General features: G+C 44.5%; 1 long non-coding RNA gene across 1 annotated transcript; it reads right to left on the reverse strand.

The window, feature by feature from the left end:
* Positions 1 to 2,883: 2,883 nt before the first annotated feature.
* Positions 2,884 to 3,768, reverse strand: LOC126380915 (uncharacterized). The gene is made up of 3 exons (XR_007568584.1): positions 3,677 to 3,768; positions 3,343 to 3,398; positions 2,884 to 3,241 (listed from the first exon to the last, which is right to left on the reverse strand). It is a non-coding gene; the product is annotated as an uncharacterized LOC126380915 (long non-coding RNA).
* Between the last annotated feature and the right edge of the window lie 17,904 nt (positions 3,769 to 21,672).

Below are 21,672 nucleotides of genomic sequence, written 5' to 3' on the forward strand. Positions count from 1 at the left end.
GCAACCAAGAACCAACTATGGTAAAAAGAATATATTGTATGAAGGCGCGCAATTATATAATAAAATTCCGAAAGACATAAAAGAGGCCAAATCCATGTCAATCTTCAAAAAGTCCCTAAAAAAGTTTGTGTCAAGCAACTTACATTAAATCCTTAAACACCATTTATAATAAGTTTAAAATTAAATAGCTACTACTGACCTAATATATTATAATATACATATATAATTATATATATATATATATATATAATTTAAAACGTAATAATATATAATGCCATATCTAACAAATCGCAGTTTAAGACATCCATGATACTACTCTCTGTACAAACCGGGCAACCAGTTTATATTGGAATGTGTCCGCGTGATTTAACATGCTGCGAACGCAATGTCTCAACTCAGAATACACTGGTGATGCAAGCTATGCCATATTCGAATAAAAAAAATGTGTTATTGTAGCTCTTATTTATCATATACCCTCAAAATGCTTTTGTACGTATACTTAGTTTTTAAATTCTCAAGTAAGTGAATTTATATTCTTATTGAGAATAAAGATTTCTTTAAACCTTAAAGCCTTGGTTAACCTCCAGTTTACTTGCTTGTATTAGACGCAGAGATAAATTACACAAAATATACAAAAAGCACCCTGACAACATTATTCTAAAACACGACTATTTAAATTATAGAAAAATATGTAATCGTATAATAAAAAAAGCTAAAACAAAATATTATCGGCTAAAGTTTCAGGAGAATTTTGGGGATGCGTTAAAAACTTGGTCTCTCATTGATGAGGTATCGGGGAGAAATAATGTCAAGTGTACAGATATTAAGGAGATAGTACATAATAACAATAGGATATTGGTAAATGAAGAGCCACTCATAGGTGCAAACGTTTTTAATAGATATTTTACAAATATGGGAAAGGACCTTGCAATTGCTCATTTGCAAAATTTGGATACGACAGAGGATGATCTAGCATCTAAAGTGGCACCGGAATGTTCTTGCAATACTAGTTTTAATTTACGACTAAGTGATAATAACGAGATATTAAAAATTATTTCTACCCTAAAACCAAATAACTCACATGGTACAGATGGCATAACTGGATTGTTTATACAGACTTATAAATCTTTTTTGGCACCTTGTTTAAGATACATCGTAAACCTAAGTCTTAAAAATAGTACTTTTCCTTCTTCCTTGAAGAAGGCCATTGTTGTACCTTTATATAAAAAGGGAGATAGTACAAATGTATCGAATTATAGACCCATATCATTGCTGTCGTCGATTTCCAAAATCATAGAAAAAGTAGTTAAGAACCGTCTTTATCAGTACCTGGAATCCAACGGTTTGTTGTCTCCCACTCAGTTTGGTTTTAGAAAGGGACGTAGCACTGCGGATGCTATTGCAGATTTAACCCATTTTATTATTGACAATCTGGACTCGAAACGAAAAGTCATATCGGTATATATTGACCTTTGTAAGGCGTTTGACACCATTTCTCATAAAATTTTGTTAGAAAAGTTGACAAAGTATGGGATAATAGGAAAACAATTGCAATGGTTTCATAGTTATTTAAAGTCACGAACGCAAAGTGTACGCCTTGGTGAAGTAGTTAGTGAACCGTTGGATATAAGCTTTGGTGTGCCTCAGGGTAGTGTTTTGGGGCCCTTGTTATTTATTTTATATATAAATGAGTTAACTGGCGTAGTACCAACGGCCAAAACTATTTGCTTTGCGGACGATACAGTCATCAGTTTTTCTGGAGCTACATGGGAAATTGTTTTACGTGATGCCTCCAATGGTTTGAGGCAAGCTAAAGCATGGTTTGATGATAACCTTTTGTCCATAAATCAAGAAAAAAGTACCTATATGTGCTACTCGTTGACTAGAGCTGGGTTAGCAAAGCAAGAGGTTATTTTAAAGGTCCACAACAGGGACTGTTTTGTTGGGGGTTGCAGGTGTCCAGTATTACAAAGATGTTACTGCGTTAAATACCTCGGTGTGCTAATTGACCAGCACTTGAAGTGGGATGAGCACGTAGAGGCTATTGCGAAACGGATTAAAAGAACTTCGTACATATATCTCGAACTTAGAAATGTCCTGGATCCTAAGACCCTTATGACAGTCTATTGTGCATTGTCTCAATCCATTCTATTGTACGGAATATCGTCCTGGGGTGGTTGCTGTGGGGTAGTAATGGACCCACTAGAGAAGGCACAAAAGCTCAATCTAAAAATAATCTTGAGAAAGCCTAGACTTTTCCCTACAACGGAGTTATATTTGTTGAGTAAAGTACTTTCTCCTAGCCACTTGACAGTCCAGGCGCACTAGCAAATCTAGCCTCAACAGTCCAGGCATTTCGAACTTGCGCGGCGTTCGGTGGGCGATATCGTGGCGTGTTATAAATAGGCTTGTAACTCAAAAACTACTGTGGCTATAATAAAGAAAATTCAGAAACAGCAAGCCAGATGTGCAATGATTCTAATTAGATAAAAATAAAAAAGATCACATTATAAAATCTATCTCAAATCCAATTAGAATTGACAGAATCCGCTCATTTTTTCAGTTATCCCAGCCATGCCTGTTAATAGCATGTAAAGTATCATGTTCTAGGGACTGTAATAATTTTTATTTGAAAGCGCATTTCTTACACTTTTTACTAGTATTCAAATTATATTTTAATGTTATTTAGTTTAAACACAAGAAATATAAATATAACACCTGGTCACGACTTATTTGTAACACCGTATTCTTACCAAGATGGCCGCCCTCGCTAAGTTTCTGTTCGCACTGAGCGTTTCTGCCTTTTTAAGTCGATGGTAACTATGGTTACCAATAACGGGTAAGATTGACATAGACATTTTGTGTGTGTGATTTCAGGAATTAAAGAAAACCAGTAGAAAAATTAAGGTTTATTAATATGAACTAAAACCAATTTATAATTGAATGCTTGTTTTATTTACATTTTTTACCAAGCACTTAACATTCGGACCTTAAAAATATATATTTTTTATTAGAATTTAAAATTACAGTCTTGCAATACAATATACTTGATTGCACAAAATGACGTACCAAACAAATAAATCGAGACACTAGAGACAAAAGGCGGCCTTATTGCTAAATCTAATTGCGCCTGCCGCTTTCTGTCCGTAAGCTCCTGTCGGACATCTACTGGCAGTTTAGTAATTCGTTTTTTTTTTGTAATTACTCTCTGTGTCCTCTCTATAGCTGAACTATAGCATCTCTGAAAAAAAAGTCATTGTTTAGAACTGAAATTAAAATAACGCTAGCGCTCCGTTTGTACGAACCCTTAAACCCAGATAAGTCGATGGTAGGTTTAGTTACCATGATGAAAGTTGACCAAATTTGGTGTACCCTGCAATCAATATCCTGGGCATCTGCTGAAATAATTGTTTATTTCGGTAAATAATGTGTTTCCACGAGTAACTAATAAGTAACGTGGTATATTTAAAACATTATAAAATATAATGCGTCGTGTAATATTCCGTAATTTGCCTCCATTTTAGTGTCAAGAGACGTTTTTTTTGATACGATATTTTTCTCTTAATGTTTTTGGAACAAAATCATGGCTTAAATGTTCAGGTTTTTGTAGAAAACGGTAGAGGATATATTCAAGATGTATGCTAATCAATAAAAATAATATATTTTATATACTTACGGCATATTTCTTGTCTAAAACACTCAATCGCAAACACAGTAGTTGACAGTAGACTCGACCAACACTCGTCTGACTTCGACAGTTGTTTTTTTAATGTTACCAACTCATAGGGAAGAGATGCAAATACCACCTAGTAAGGATTTTTATAGTACACAATACTAGTATAATTTTATAATCTATACTAGCTTGTAAAACTAGTTAATCCATAAAATTGGTCACCCTAACGGAACCCCGACTATTGGTAAGTATAGCTACCATCGACTCCTGAGGTGAATTTGGAATCGGTAGCTATAATTACCAACGACTGTAGAGTGGCTAGGCAATTGTATATTTGGCAGGTAATGGTTTACCTTTTTTTTTTTTTTTTTTAACGTTGGGAAATGCGTTACGCATACCACGCCGCCCGGGGGGACGACGTGGTTATGTGGGACTCCCCGGGTGTTGCCACCTCGGTATACCCACTAAAACCCAACGGTGTTCCTGCCTGCACCATTTGACGGGACGCGGGGCGCGCGAGCATTCGTCCGCAAACCCGTCGGTGCTCGTCCGTTTCCAGACCCTGCTCTGGTGCGTGTGAATGTGCCACACGTGAACACTCCTTGTTAAGCAGTTTGCGAGGAACACATTCGCAAACCGCTTCCTCCAGGAAAGCCCATGTGCGAACGGCGAATCCCCCGATTCACCGCCCGCGGGCCTAACCTAGGTTTGGAGAAGGTGAGCGTATGCTCTCCTTCTTCTCCCTGTCCTTCTCCGGCGGATCGGAGCCGAGAGGAGATCATCCTCCCTTATTCGCTCCGCTGCCTCCTTCTGTGCCACCACGTCCTCACAGAAGGAGGCCACAGCATCCCAGGACCTCTTGCTCCCGACCATGGCTTTCACCACAGCCGGGAGAGAGAGATCGCTTCCCACCACGGTGGTGAGTGCAGACCTCTGCTGAGCCCATGCAGGGCATATCGCCAGTGTGTGTTCTGCCGTGTCCTCACTGCAGCAACAGTGGTGGCAGATCGCCAGTGGCTCCCTACCGGCTACGTGGCACAAGTATTTGCCGAAGCTGCCGTGCCCAGATAGTATTTGCACGAGCCGGTAGGTGAGTGAGCCATGACGCCTATCCACCCAATCCTTTAGGACAGGGCGGATGGCGTTTATGGTTCTCTCGCCAGCTTTAGGCTCTTCGAGCCGTTCCTTCCATCTGTTCAGGAGTCGACGTCGAGCTTGTCGTCTCCATCTCGTCAACTCGTCAGCAGCCGAGCCCTCGACCTGCCCGTCTTCCTCCACAGCTGTTTGCCTCCTCTCATAGGTCTCAGCCAGTAACTCGGCGTCTATGTCCCATGGGGGAGTGCCGGCCAAGACACAAGCAGCCTCATGTGACACCGTCCGGTATGCTCGAATGGCTCTGACCGCAATGACTCGTTGTGCCCTGAACAACAGAGTCAGATTCGGGCGAGTCAGAGCATCGACCCAGACCGGTGCCCCGTAGAGTGCCATTGACCTCACGACGTTGATATAGTGTCGTCTGCAGGTCATGTTTGGTCCTCCTAGGTTGGGCAGCAATCTTCCGAGAGCAGATGCAGCAGCGACAAGCTTGGGAGCTAGACGTCGAAAATGCTCTCGGAAGTCCCACCTCCCATCCAGATGAAGTCCTAGGTACTTCATTTGAGGCCTGACTGGTATGCGGCCATCTCCAATTACGATGCTGGAGTCTGCGGGCGGCCCCCTCCGAGGTCCATGAAAACATAGAGCCTCAGTTTTATTGAGGGCCACCTTCAGCCCCAGCCTCCGTATTCGCCGTATTATAGCGGCACAAACCTCGGTGGCAAGATCTGCTGCTTCCTCAAAGGTGCGTCCGCGCGCCGTTACGAGCGTATCGTCTGCATAGCAGACGACACTGGTGCCAGATGGTAATGCACCACGCAGAGCCCAATCATATCCAATGTTCCACAGGAGTGGTCCAAGGACAGACCCCTGTGGAACACCACACTTCATGGGCCTACTCTTGATACGGCCGTCTCGCCCGGTGTAGAGAATACGCCTACTATGTAAGTAGGTCCCAATTATCCGTCTTAGATAAAGAGGCACTCGGTGGTACCGGAGAGCCTCCTCGATGCAGGTGAACGGCAGTGAGTTAAATGCGTTGGCAATGTCCAAGGACACCGCCAACAACACACCACCTGACGCAACCGACTGTTCCGAGAGGGCTTTGACGCACATTATGGCATCGATGGTAGAACGACCCTTTCGGAAGCCGAACTGTTGATTGGACAGATCGGGACCTACAGTAGTCAGATGTTGGGTGATGCGGTGAGCAAGAATGCGCTCGAAGATCTTTCCTGCATCATCCAACAAGACTATGGGGCGATAGGCTGACGGGGATTCCTCTGGGCGTCCCTCTTTCCTCAGCAGCACTAATCGCCCGTCCTTCCAGCAGCCCGGAAATTGCTTTGACACTAGACATTTATCGAGAATCCCGGCTAGGTGGGAACCCAATATGTCCAGTGCCATTGCTAGGACTCGGCCAGGTACCCCATCAGGGCCTGGGGCAGTAGATTTGGCCCTCAACTTACGCACAGCTCGGCGCAACTCCATTGGAGACGTCAGTGGGATTTCCTCTTCTTCTTCCTCAGCCTCTTCCTCAGTGTGAGGACCCGCCATGATTGGAGAAGGGTGTTCAGGTCTATCCGGAAATAGAGCCGTCACCACCTCCCCCAACAGCTGAGGTTGAAGGGTCTCGGTCAGAGGGGGTGCCTGTGGGCGAAGCTTGTTCCTCGCCGCAAGATACGGGCGTCCCCATGGATCCCGACTGAGATGATCCAGCATTTCCTTGCGTGCATCAGTCTTGGCTTTGGAAATGGCAAGCTGCAATGTCTTCTTGGCCTCTAAGTAGAGGTTATGCAGTACTTGCTCTATTTCCTCGTCCTGATGACGCAGCCGGCGGTGCCTAGTGTAGTCGCGACGCCTCGACGAAGCAACTGCTCGGAGATTAGCAATCTCCTGCGACCACCAGTACACTTGACGTCTCGGGGGCTTTCGCCTTGCTCGGGGCATAGCCGCGTCACATATCGTGGTCATTGCCCCACGAAATCCAAGGGCGGCCTCATTCGCATCGACTGGCTCCAACGAACGCATCGCCCAGTCTTGGACGATAGAAGCCTCTATTAAGAGGTCCTCGTTGAGGCGAGTTAGCGACCACCTGGGGAAGGCATGAGCCACGACGTCTCGGCGGTTCGTCATTTCTCCAGAGGAGGAAGGAGATACCTCAAAACGGATATATCTGTGGTCAGATAGGGTTCCGAGGTCATCCATGACCCTCCAGTTCCGCACGTGCGTTAAGAGCGCAGGGGTAGTGAACGTCAAGTCCACTATGGACCCACCCTGCGCTCTGACGCACGTATTGACGGAGCCTTGATTGGCAAGCACAAGCCCACACCTTTGGGCCCAATACTCCACTATCATGCCTCGGTCGTTGGTTGCCGGAGAACCCCAAGCCGTGCTCTTGGCATTGAAGTCTCCGAGCACCACCACGTTGGTAGTTGGAGCACGAAGCACCACCGTACCGACCCGATCGAAGAAAGCCTCAAACTCTGAGATCGGTCTGTTCGGGGAGAAGTACAGACCGACCACAGTGAGGTTGCCCCAGGTAGCCGAGACCAGCCCGGCTTCCCTGTGCCTGATGTTGAGTGGCAGGGCTGGGTAATTGTTTGAGGCAATGATCGTGACAGAGCCCTCAGGGTCCCCCGCCCAGTTAGGTTGGGATGACACATAGTAGGGCTCTGATACAACCGCCACGTCTATCGACCACTCCAGCATGGATTGCAGGAGGAGATCCTGCGCACCTGCAGAGTGGTTGACGTTCGCCTGTAGGAACTGGCATATGGTGTGTGGATCCATTAATTACCGGTGTCCATCGCCCGTGGAGGCGGCTTCCGGGGCTGTCCAGCTGGGGTCCTTGCAGCTGCGATATTTCCTTTCTTTTTCGGGCGCACGCATTGTCTCCCACCAATAGCGTGTCCCGACGGTCTGCCCGCTTCATGGCACAATGGGCAATGAAGACCTTCTGTGCAGTCCACTGATTTATGCCCCGGTTTGCAACACCGGAAGCATAACTGGCTGCGGTCTGCCTTTGACTGGCATTGCCGGCCAGTGTGACCAATCTCAAGGCACGGGAAACATTGCATGGGCCTTGGCTCCAGCGACTGCACCCGGGCTGAGCTCCATCCAACCAAGAGACGTCCGCTGTCCACAAGGGTTTTCGCAGCCACAACAGGACATTGCACCACGACACTGCCAACACCGAACAGTCCATCCTTTATAATGCCCACCTTCACTTGCTCCGATGGGCATTTACCTATTTCGGCGATTGCAGCTGCGATATCCTCCCTGGTGACAGAATCGTCCAGACCTGTGATGCGCAGATCCACACATCTTGTTGGGCACGTCACTCGGACAGTGCTTGGTAGGACTTCCTTCAATTTGGAGGCTAACCGGTCCGCCTTCTCCTCATTCTCTTGTCCGAGAATTTCAAGGACACGTGCCCCCGTCACGGCTTGCCGGAACTTGAGTCCGACTATACCGATGTCCTTCAGCTGGATTCTGTCCCTCGCACTAGAGAGCACCTTATCGTAGCTGAGGCCCTGCTCCACAGCCTCAGGCTGCAACGTGATGACCACGGCAGCTGTACGAGGCGGGCGCAGTTTGACCTTCTTTTTAGGCTTTGGCTTCAATTTGGTACTCTCCTTAGCGGGGACAGAGTTGGACTTCGCCGGTTGGCTCGCAGGTGTGCTTGCAGCCTTCTTCTTTTTTCCCCCGCGCTTCACCACTGTAGCCCACGTCTCCCCAGTTTGGGTTGATGGAGGCGGCGGCGGTGGAGGCGGCGGATTTGGGGTTATGACCTTTTTGGGTCCTTTTCCCTTCTTCTTTTTCGCAGAGGCACCAGAACTCTGCGTGGGTTCAGCCTGCTTGGCCTGCTTTGGAGCAGTCGTGGCAGGAGGAGGTGGAAGAGAGGACCGACTTGTCGAGGGGACAGGATCCGACCTCAGCGGAGGGCGCATCCTTTTCTCGGGCAAGAGACGGCCTTCCAAGTTCTTCAACTTGGCATCGATCATAAAACCGATGTCAAGCATAATTGAGGACTTGAATTCTTCCACGCTCCTGTCTTCCGTGGATCGAGTTGGAGTGCGAACCTGTTCCACATCCGTGCGCAGGCGAGCCACTTCCTCCCGTAGGATCTCCAGCTGTTCGCGCAGTTGCGCATTCTCCGCCTGGAGCGCAGCTGTCTCCTCACTAGCGGTTCTACCTTGCAGGGCCGCTGCCGCTTCTCTTATTTGATCCGCAGCCACTTTTAGGACACGGACGTAAGTACCCTTGAGGTTCTTTGATTTGTTGGCGACTTGGAGTATTAGCTCCACGCCATTCTCAACCCGCTTCTGCAGGGAGTCAGCCGGGATTTTGAGGGCTGACTTCAGGGTACTTGCCATCTCGATCTCCGAATCTAGGTCCATTTCAGCCTGTTTGGCCTTGATCAGGTCCTCTTTCGCCCTTGCGAGGCCCACGGAGTGCCCAGTAGTGGGCGGTCTACCTCTGCCTCGTTTTGCTGAGTTCTTCAGCGTAGGCGCAATGGAGATGCAGCTGATACATGACTCGCCACTACTGTCCGCCTCTGGAGCACTTCTCTTAGCTCGCCGGCAGTCGAGCCTCCGTCGGAATAAGAGATAGCAGTATCCATCCCGGAGCAGTCCGATTCCGACTCCGAGATAGACACGGCCGCCCCCTCCGGTTCCTTCATTTGCCTACTCAGGCTTTTCTCCTTATCCCCAAGGCTCCCTCCGGCTTTCGCTTTGTAGGGTCTGGGGGGTGCATGTGCCTTCGACCTCTGGTTCTTGCCGCTAAGAACCAGTGGTGTCGGGTCTAAAATCAACCCGCCCTTCTCTTGCCCCTTGTGGAGCCGTTCAACTGCATTTGAGCAGTCACCACTATCAACAGCGGAGAAGAGGGCCGCCTCCGGATCGGTGGAATCCATAGGCAGTTTCTTCTCCTCCCCAAATCGCGCGCAATCACGTCCAGTTTCGTTGCCAAGGTCATCGTTAAACTCGTTCGGTTTATTTTGGGTTGTATGTTTTAAATCTATCAATTCAATAAAGGGTTTTTTATTGGCCATATTATTCTTCTTTTATTCCCACGAGTGTGAGGGAAATATTCAGTCCACCCGGGCAGTGCCCTCTGTGCCCGGGTAACCCTAATCCGCCTTTTATTTGTATTAAAATTACGCCGCGCTGTCTACCTACTGAATATGTATATTTATGTCATTGTTTTAAGACGAAATTTGTAGCTAACCCTATCACAGGCTTCGGTCTTTTTGGGTTGCTACTGTAACACTGCATTAAAAACAATTTATCGCGTTAACACGCTCTTTTGGGTCTGTTTTGGATAGTGGTGTAAATTAGCTATAAGAACTTGTAATAATAATAAATAAATAAATAAAAAAAAAAAAAAATTATACATGCCTGAACATATTTTTTTATAAAGCGGTTAATCTTGGGGAACCAATAGTCTGCTTTTATTTTCTCCAAAGTCTTATCGGTCGAAAAACGACCCGCTTCATCATGATTGAGCTGACATATTCTCCACCGTGCAGAATTCGGTACTACCCACTTAAATTTTGACCCAACCCGTCGATATATTTTGTCGTCACGCATAACATAGTTATTCGAAATGTCCTTGAGGTCTTCTTCACTGCTCTCAAAACGGTTTTAATGTGTTTTATTCGAGGGTCAGTCATCTGAACTGTGTGCAGCCAATCCGCAGTAGTAATTAATAATATTTGAAACCTTAACTTCTTCTAACGAGCTAGGTGGTGATACTGGGTTTTGACTCAACGCGTCGACATGCTGTATGCTGTGGCCCGGTCTGTACTCGATGGTGAAGTTGTACTCCTGCAGCATTAACTACCACCTAGCTATCTTTGGAATGACATCTCGTTTTGTTAAAGTACTGCGGAGGGCATTGCAATTAGTGATGACTTTAAACTCAAGGCCGATTAGATATGTAGCGACACATTTAATACATTTTTGTTATGTCAGCATTTTTGGTAGCAGCGCCTGCGTTGCCCCGCGGCTAGCCAGTCTCTCCCGTTCCGTCACCGGGCTAGCTACTATGCCCAAACTTAATTACCGTGTTAAATATTTTCGGTGTAACTAATGTATCTTCAAAATTGTAATTGTTAGTCCTTTAAAGTGAATAATATAATTTCAGCAACTTTAGTTATTTTACTTTCGTGATCCTTCTGATAATTATTTATAGCCAGATGATATATTGAAGTGCGGGTCATAGCGCCTTCCTAGTAGAACTTTACAAAACATATAATAATAAGACTCCATAAGTGGTGACCCCGAGACTTACGAACAGTGTACGAAAGTGAATTGGTGAACTGTGCCTACCCCGGACGGAACGGGAGGACTCAAGCAGTGTCGAGTTGCCTACCGCCGCGTGGAATTTTTGCGCCGCGCTGTCGCCCTGCCGTGGCATATATCACTGTGCCTACGTGACTGCCCGGCCGGCGTTTCTCAAACTCTATTGCGTGTGTTCGAACTTTCGTTTGTACCAATATGCCTGGAGATGAGGGTGAAAGCAGAGGAAGTGGAAGCAATGATGTTCCATCCGAACTCAATGCAGTATCCGTCACGACTAGGATTCCAGATTTTTGGACGGACCAGCCGCGACTCTGGTTTGCGAGAGCTGACGCGATTTTGAAGCCGAAAAAGTTAGGCAATGAAGCTAATTTTGATTTACTCATTTCTAAAATGAGTAAGGACACACTAACGGAAATCACGGATTTAGTTTACAATCCGCCAGCTACTGGAAAGTGTGAGACCCTGAAAACACGTTTATTGGCTTTGTATGAAGATAGCAAACATGATAAAATTAAGAAGCTATTGCGAGACATGGACTTGGGTGATCAGAGGCCGTCACAGCTTTTACGTCGCATGAAAGATCTGGCGAAGGACAATTTTCCGGATAGCACACTCAGAATTTTGTGGGAGGATCAATTACCGTCGCAAATACGAGCAGTTTTAGCCGTCACGAAATTGACAGATTTAGAAGCTCTGGCCAAAGTTGCTGATAACGTTTGTACAGCTATCAGACCGATACAGATTACGGAAGTAGCTCAACAAACTTCAGCGCAAAGTGATAGTACTACCATGATTTTAGCGGAAATAGCCAAAATCTATGCGAAGATTTCCCGGATGAGCCGTTCTCAGTCAAGGTCAACAGCGCAGTCGAGGAACAACTCACGATCAAGGATGCCAAATCGTGGCACTGGGAAGAAAAACAGCCCAGACTGGCTTTGTTTCTACCATTTCCGTTACAAGGACAAGGCAAGTAAGTGCGTCAAGCCGTGCAACTGGAAGAAACATCAAGGAAACTAAGAGCGGAGGTGGGAACTACTTCAGCGGAAGTTTTTTTTTTTTGCGGGTAGTCGCGACAGTGATAACACGTGTAATTTGGGCTCTGATTTATTTTATGTTTAAAAATAGTAAAAAGTATTTTTTTTATAAAATCAAGTACATTATGATTATGTAACATATAATACCTGCTGACAGTCGTTTATATCCTTTTCGCCCACTCACTATCACTTTCACTTCACTGTCACCAAACTGTGCACCACTATGGAAGCAATGAAGGAATCCCTCGAAGACATGAAGACACTCTTCCACTCCACTATGGCCAAGTTCCAAAGTGATCTTCAGCTGGTCTCTCCTGCGTCATCTCCCACATCTGGTACACTGGCTTCTGAGTTTGCTGCCTTCAAAACATTCATTGTAAGTGCGCTCAACAATCTGCAGAGGCAAGTGGACATTTTAAGCAGGGAGCTTGATGGGCAGGAGATGCGGTCCCGACGTAAAATCCTCCTACTTCATGGAGTGCCTGAGGTCAAGGGTGAGAACACCACCAAGCGCTTTCTGTCAGTGGCCTCTGACCATCTCGGGTTGACTAATTTGTCAGAGTGCAACATTAGCCGTAGTCATCGTACGGGGAAGTCTGGTGCTGGTAGCCCTGGACCAATCCTGGTCAAATTCCGCGACATCGCAATACGGGACACGGTGTGGTACGCCAAAAAATCGCTGAAGGGTAGTGGTATGACTATATCGGAGTTCCTGACCAAGTCGCGCCACTCTGTCTTCGTCGCTGCAAGAGATCGCCTGGGAGTATCAAGTTGCTGGACAAAGAACGGTTCCGTCATTGTCGTCAGTGCGGACGGCTCCCGTCGCACTATATCATCTCTCGCGGAGCTCGACAGCATCCGTGTCCCTGTTGCAGCAAGTACAGTTGCACCAACACCTGCTATGACTGTCCAGGAGAAACCTGCGCCCCGCAGGCAGCCATCAAGACGGCCTAGAAAGTAAATTAAGTGTCCTTATCTTTATGTCATTGTCCGTTAATTATTATTGTATTTGTAAATTGTATTTGTTAACCTACCTGTTTTCTGTTACCTCCGGTTTCATTGTCTTTTGTCCTAAAATCATCGTTTTGTATTAGGTAGTAGGAGGTATTCGGAGAACTGTTCAGTCACTTTTATTTCCATTCCACCTCTAACAGTAATTTTTTAACAAATTTTCTAATTTTTAATATCTTTCCCACTATCAGGTTGACAAATCTATTTTATTATGATCGTGCATTTATGCCAGTGTCAGATTGTTTTTCTGTTGCATGTTTTGGTCACTATTATTAAGTAGAACAGAGATAGCATTATTGCTGACAAGATGTCACTACGTATTATTAAGTTCCGCTTTCTACTACATAAACTTCACCCTGGTTGCGTTCCGATACACGCATGTTACTTTGTGCTTGTTTTCTTTTTATTTATGTTTGTTCTCATTTATTCAGATTTTGTTTTAACTTTTTCTGTATTTTGTAATTAATGTTTGTGTTGTAATTAATTTTACTTTTCTTTTGGTTCTCTATTTTTTTTTTTGTTGTTGTTAAATGTTGTATTCTATGTGACTCGGCTGTTGGCAGGTAGGAACCTGATATTTAATTTATATAGGTTATTGTTTGTTTATTTATTTAACACATAATATTGATTTTTAGTTCATTTATCTATTTTATTATTATTATTTATTTATTTATTTTTTTTTATTCACACACAGACATGTCTCGCTCTGGTAGTTGCTCTGAGGATAGTGGCGCTAATTATCTCTCTTGTTCTGATTCGTCAGATGATAGTTTCCATAGCACAGTAATTCCTCTTTCTGAATGTTTAAATTCTAGTTTCCAGGCATTTCCAAAAAATTTCAACGTGGTACATATTAACGCGCAAAGTGTACCTAGTCATTATACCGACATGCTAGCCTCTTTTAATGTAAAAAACTTGCATGCCATCCTCATTTCCGAATCGTTTCTGAAGCCCGGCCTCTCTTCATCATTATATCCTATCCCTGGGTTCCAGCTAATTCGGAATGACCGTATTGGATGTCGCTGTGGCGGGGTGGCCATTTATTTGCGCGGCCAAATCCCGTATAAAATTATTAGTCAGTCTCCGCCTGAATATTCGGGCTCGGCTGAACATCTCTTCCTGGAGGTGTCCTTATCGCATGTAAGGGTTCTCTTGGGGGTTTCCTATTCTCCTGACAGAGGCGTTAACTATTTTCCTGGTTTTGACGGTCTCCTTCAAGAGTTTGTCCCATTATATCAACATACATTGATATTAGGGGACTTTAACACGTGCCTTTTGAAGAACGATTCCCGTTCCCAACAACTTCGCTCTATAGTTGAAGGTGCTAATCTGCATATCCTGCCGTCTAATTCTACTCATCATGTTCCGAACTGTGTCCCGTCCTTACTTGACCTTTCAATAGTGTCCTCTCTTGATCATGTCGATTCCCGTGGGCAATTTGCTGCTGATGCCTTTTCTTATCACGATTTGCTTTTCCTCTCTTATCGAATTCGTCCCCCTAAAGCCAAAGCTAAAATTCTTTTCCAGCGTAATTTTAAAGACATGAACTGTGATCAGCTGGGGCATGATGCTTGCGGTGTTGACTGGGACCTTGTGTATGACGCTGATTCAGTTGATGATAAGGTCAACGTGTTCAACTCACTCCTGACCAATCTTTATGATAAGCATGCGCCTGTACGAGCTGTTCGCCTAAAGCATTTCCCAGCACCTTGGTTAACTGATGAGCTGCGGGTGCTTATGGCTAAGATCATCTGAGCGCAATAAGGATAGGTACAGGAGTGCTAGGAATCGGAGCAATACTGCGTGTAGGGATGCTCAGCGCCGTCACATCTATGCTTCAGTTGCTAATGGTGATCCCCCTCAGGTGTGGAAGTTTCTCAATACTCTTGGTATTGGGAAATCGAAGCCCAACCCCCCTTCTGACGTAGATGTTGATGCTCTCAACAAGCATTTTACTTCTGGTGCAGCTAGTTTCGATTCCGCAACTAAGTCTGTCACTTTACAACGCCTAAATAATGCCCCTATCTTGTCTCCTAACTCTTTAGATTTCACTCCAGTTTCGGAAAATGATGTTAGAAAAGAAATCCTGTCCATTTCCTCTAATGCTGTTGGCGGTGATGATATCAGCCGCAATATGCTTATCCCTATCCTCGATATTATCCTTCCTGTGAATCAGAATCAGAATCATTTATTCAACGTAATTATCATGGATAAACTTGTTGAAGGTCAATGTAACATTTTTGAATTTACGTCATTTCGCAAGGTGTTATGGCTGAGGAGAAGAAATGACAAGAAACTGCAACAGCAACACATCTTTTAAATCAATGAGGGTACATTACAAGTTATTTAATAACTAGAGGAACACATTCAATACCAGACATTTTTATCATTTAGGTAATCATTAATCTTATAATAGGCTTTTTTACATAAAGTAAGCTTCACGTGAGCTTTAAATTTGTTCTCTGACAAATTTAAAATATTATCTGGTATTTTATTGTAAAAACGTATACATAACCCCAAAAAAGATGAATTTAATTTACTTAATCTAGAATTTTGAACAACAATTTTATTTTTATTCCTTGTATTGTAAGTATGCCTTTCACAGTTTCTCGGAAGGAGAGATACATTTTTACGCACATACATAATGTTTGTGATTACTCATATCCTTAATTCCTCGCTGTTTTCATCTACCTTTCCCAACATTTGGAAGCAGGCTATTGTAGTCCCTATTCCCAAGATATCTAGCCCATCTTCATTATCCCATTATCGTCCCATCTCCATACTTCCTTTCCTATCGAAGGTGCTTGAACGTGTGGTTCATCACCAGTTGTTTTCCTTCCTCTCCAAAGGTCATCTAATGAACGCATTGCAGTCTGGCTTTCGTCCGGGGCATAGCACAGTTACTTCTCTGGTCAAGGTATCCGATGATATCCGCATGGGTATGGAGCGTCAGGAAGTGACACTGCTTACTCTCCTTGACTTTAGCAATGCGTTCAATAGTGTTGATTTTGACGTCCTACTGTCCTTTTTAAAATTATTAAACTTCTCCTCATCCGTCACAGACTGGTTCCGTAGCTACCTTGAGGGTCGTCGGCAGCGCGTCAAGGTTGACGGCATGTTGTCTGACTGGTGCAGCATCACGGCTGGAGTTCCACAAGGTGGCGTCCTTTCTCCACTCCTATTTTCCATCTTTATTAACTCCATTTCCCAGAGTCTTACCTGTTCCTACCACCTGTATGCGGATGATTTGCAGATTTACACCCATGTACCTGTGGAAGGTATTCAGCAGGCTGTTTGTGTCATGAATTGTGATTTAGTGGCTATTGCGGCTTGGGCGTCTGAACATGGTATTTCAGTCAATCCTGGTAAGTCGCAATCCATAATCATTGGTGGTCGCGGGCAGCTTGCTCGAATTGATTTTCCTTGTCTCCCCCCTGTTTCCTTCATGGGTACTGTTATACCTTATTGCGAGACCGTCAAAAACTTGGGCGTCTTTTTTGACAGGACGTTATCCTGGACACGCCAAGTTAACAAGGTCAGTAGGAAGATTTTTGCCTCCTTGAGGTCCCTTGGGCGCTTGCGTAGCTTCCTGCCCGTTAAGACGAAAATTGCTCTCTCCCAGTCCCTTCTTCTTCCTATCCTTGACTACGCCGATGTTTGTTATTTGGATCTCACTGAAGAGCTGCTCAACAAACTCGAGAGGTTGCAGAACGCAGCCATCCGCTTCGCGTTTGGCTTGCGTAAGTTCGACCATGTGTCGGTGTACCGTGCGCAGCTCAAGTGGCTCCCTATACGACTTCGCCGAAATTCCCATATCCTCTCACTCCTTTTCAATATCCTCCATAATCCCAATACTCCCGCTTACCTAAAAGAGCGTTTTAGTTTGAGGACGGAAGTTCACGAACGGCTGCCTCGATCATGCACTAGGATGCTATTGGTAGCTCCCACCCACCGAACTGATTACTACGGCCAGTCTTTTACTGTGCAAGCTGTGCGTTTATGGAACTCCTTACCTGCTTCCATCAGAGTCGCTAACTCTCTTCAGAGCTTCAAAAACCAGTTGCGAGCTCATTTTGAATCCTTATGCGGATATTTTTAGGATATTACTATTATGTATGATGTATTTTATTTATTTCAATGCTTGTCTTGTATGTGTGTGTATAGTCTATTATTATTTATTATTATAGTTTTCTCAGATTATGGTTAGGTATATTTTTAGTATATATGGATTACATTATATTGAGTATTTATTAATATATGTATGTATAGTATAGAGTATTTATTATATTAACTTTTAGGTATTTATTTATTTTTATTTTTTTTATTTTTTTTTTGTTGCACCATCCCGCATCCAAGCTATAAATGTTTGTTTCCTTTTGTTGGTTGCCTGGAAGAAATTGCTCTAGAGCAATAAGGCCGCCCAAATTGTACTGTATTCATGTGTTTTGTCTGATTGTTGAATTTTTAGTTCTGTGCAATAAAGTATATTTGATTTGATTTAATTTGATTCTCACCGGCTCCGTTAACAACCGTCTGTGCGTAAGTGATGTTAGAAACAATTTTAAATTTTTGGTGGATACAGGTGCTAATATTTAAGTGTTACCGAAATTTAAAACTTTACGAAGTCTTAATAGTGGTTGTAATTTTACACTATTTGCTGCGAATGGAACGGAAATTAAAACTTTTGGTACAGTGACTTTAGAGATAGATTTAAAGTTACGACGTTCATTTAAATTGACTTTTGTAGTAGCTGACGTCAAGCAACCTATATTGGGCGCTGACTTTTTAAGCAAATACAATTTATTGATTGATTTAAATAAGCGTCGTTTAATTGATGCAAATACTAATTTAAGAGCTATCGCTTCTGTTATAAATTGTGAATTTGACCCTAGTATCAAAACGATTGACCAAAATCATCCTTATTTTGATGTCATATCAAAGTATCCAGATATTACGCGACCTGTTTCTTTTAGGGAATTTCCTAAACACCCGATAGTACACCACATTGAAACAACTGAACCCCCTGTTTTTGCTCGCGCGAGACCTTTAGCTCCTGAGCGGTATGCTAAAGTTAAATAAGAATTTAGGCTTATGCAAGAGATGGGAATTTGTAGACCTTCAAGGAGTCCTTGGTCTAGTCCTTTGCATGTTGTGCCTAAGAAAGATGGGCAGTTGCGTCCGTGTGGAGACTATCGAGCGTTCAATGCTATAACTAAGCCGGATCGTTATCCGATTCCGAGCCCAAGTAGCAACCGATTGTCTTAAAAGAGAATTGTAGATATCTTGAAGGCAAGATAGATAGATAGATAGATAAAATACTTTATTGAGCAAGTAGACTAAATCAAGCCTTTGTCTTGGATAAGTCTTATATGTCAGTTAGTCTTTGACCTCCGAAAGTTGGTACAGGGATTTGCACATACGGATCAAAAATAATACGTAATATAAATTGTACATAACTAGAAATCCGTGACGCTAATAGTAAAACAATCATGAGAACAGTGTCACAATTAAACAACTAGTGAATATATATCGTGATTACTAGCTAAAAGGTAATTTCCCAGTTATATTTGTTTTTTACAATCTGACGGTGGTCAAGTGAATTGTGTGCCTACAAGTGTTCGTCTGCCACAAGCGATCGAGCGAATCCCTCCTCTACGCGCATAGCGCGAACAGGTGATTTTTGCGTGAATGTGCGCTAATGACGAGTGTGTGACGTCGTACGAGCGGCCAAAGAATACGTAGTCCACTCAGCGCGGACGATTGTACTGTATGGATAAAGATATTTTTACTAAAGAACGTCATAATCTGGATAGGTTGTGGGTTTGCCCTCAATGTAAACTAAATGCTAAGACGTACACGCCTAAGAGTGACGACACACCTATACGAAAGGATAGTCCGTCTGTTCCTGTTGTAACAAAAACATCCAGCAGTATACCTTGTGATTTGGTGATTGGGAATCCTGGTACGAACGTTAATGAGATATCAGTAAATAATATTACGGACACGTCATATGTCTTTGAAAATACTTACAACCTAGGTACAGATAACGTCACTAAGACCAGAGGAGCAAGAACTTACAATACTCCTAATGTTCGTAACCAAACCTTCTTCGAACTTGAGAGTCTTAGAGATATTATGCACGATGAATTGGAAAAGTTCTTTACCTCCAAATTTGATAGTTTTAAAATATCATTATGTGATAAAATTATGGATCTGAGTCAAAGACTAACTGTAATCGAGGCAAAATTAGATGAAGTTACTAAAACGAATAATGGATTTGCAAAGCATTCAAATAGCGGTAAGTTATCTGGAGATACGGTTGAGCAAGTTGATGAGGCCCCTTCCTTAGTCGAAGCCAAAACTACAACTCATAGGGAAATAACGACAGAACCCTCGACTAAGACCGGCAGTAAATCTAAGCCCAGGGAAACCGTTAAGAAGCATGCCGTTGTACCTGATGTGAGTTTGTCTATTCCAGACCATAGTTTCAACCCAAGTATGGTGGATGGGAATTTCGCTATAAATACACGAGTACTTGAACCGCAGTCTCCTGCCAACGATGATCATAATGTAACTGATGGCCAAAATAATGACCAGGATGGTTGGAGTACTGTTCAGCCCAAAGGTCCAAGAAGGCAAGCACGTGGAAAAGCGACGATAAAATCGGATGAAGGTAGACACCAGCGACTTCGCATCACCCGTGGCAATGCTTCACCAGGTTCCTCTCAAATTGAAGCCTCGGATAGAATACGACATCTACATCTATATTTCGTTAAGATCGGCACAACTTCGGAACAAATTCTAAACCACCTAACTAACATTTGTGGTCTAGACAATGTAAAGTCAATTGAACCTCTGAAAGCTAGAGAGAACTACTCGTCTTTCAAACTTAGCGTATCTTCAACTACAGCCGATATGGTAATGGCTGCGGAGAGCTGGCCAGTAGGCATTTGCATCAAACCCTGGTCTCAGCCCTTTCGTGGGAGCAAACGCACAGAAAAGGCGAACGCAAAAAGTCGCTAAATGCGTAGAAAGAGGGTCTCGTCTACAAATATACTACCAAAACTCAAGATGGCTTAGAACTAAACTTTTCACATTCAGGTCTAACTTATCGTTGTCAAACGATATTGACTTGGTTGCGATCACTGAAACCAATCTGAATAAGTCGTTTTATGATGCTGAGGTGTGTGATCCTGGAGAATGGGGACTGCTGAGAAAGGATCGTATGACGGGCGACGGGGGCGGAGTATTATTGGCAGCGCGCTCCCCACTTCATCTCGAGCGAATCTCCAACTACGAAACGGCGAGCGATGAAGATCTTTGGGCCAGATTTGTGGTAAATGGCAGCTACGTGTACGTTAACGTTGTCTATTTAAATCCTACATCTAGTGACCAAAGTTACTTTGAATGGTTCGAAAGCGTTGAACAAGTTTGTGCAAAACACTCAAGTGAAAAAATCATTGTTCTTGGTGATTTGAATTTGTATAGCGCTAGTGATAATGTGAATATGTATTTTAATTGCTTCTTGACTATTTGTGACTTCTATCAATACAATAAGATTAGTAACAGGAATGGTAGAGAGTTGGATGTGGTTCTGACAGGCATGGAGCTGGGTGCACCGAGGCAGCCATCGCAGGAAGCGATGACGACCGGCCAGTAATGGCAGGCCGCAGGGAGGAGTGCGCTCAACACAGCCTGCTGCGAAGATGGAGGCAGCGGCTGTCAGAGCAGCCAAACACGCCGGGGGTCCGTCCGGCGTGGGCGCAACAACAAGATGTTGAGTGGTTGGCAGCGGCCTCCTGCTGCCACCCATGGTCAACGCCGTGGTTGGCGGCAGGGGAACGCTGAATGCGATGGTCTCCTTCCGTGAGGACGTGGTGGCGCGGAAGGAGGCAACAGAGCGGACCCGAGGGGACGTCCCCCTCTCGGATCCTATCCGACGTTGGCAAACTGGGCGGAGAAGGGGGGTAATGCTCGCCGACTCTTGCCCGGTCAACAAGCCCTCGGGCGGTGGAAGCGGGGAAATTCCGCCGCTCGAATCCATCAAGGGCTCACGGAGGATGTGGTCTGTCGTGTGTTCCGGCAGACCACATAAAAGCGGAGGTCAGGGTGGACTGCACTCCTCCCACCCTGAACCCTGGGAGCGTCCGTTCCGGACGGCGCCGGCGGGTGCACGGAAGAGTGTGTAAACGTCCCCGCACACCCGCCAATAGGCGAAGGCTGCTGAACACCGAGGAGTTTTAGTGAGTAGGAGTCTCACATAACCCAGTCGCTTTCCCCGGGCGGCTGGGTATCCATGATGGATTTCTCCTCGTTAAAAAAAAAAAAAAAAAAAAAAAAAAAGGCATGGAGCTGGGTGATGATGCAGTCGCTGTGCGTGAGGCTGCTATGCACGAGGTGCTCACAAAAATTGACGATCATCATCCGCCCCTGGTAATACAATTTAATTATTGTACCAAATCCGCTTTAAAGATTGAGGCCTCCAACATCGACCGCCGGCGCGACTGGTGTTTCCCCAAAGCAAATTTTTTTCAGCTTTATAATATGA

The sequence above is a fragment of the Pectinophora gossypiella genome, unplaced genomic scaffold (genome assembly GCF_024362695.1).
Source record: "Pectinophora gossypiella unplaced genomic scaffold, ilPecGoss1.1 Pgos_31, whole genome shotgun sequence".
Taxonomy (NCBI): domain Eukaryota; kingdom Metazoa; phylum Arthropoda; class Insecta; order Lepidoptera; family Gelechiidae; genus Pectinophora; species Pectinophora gossypiella.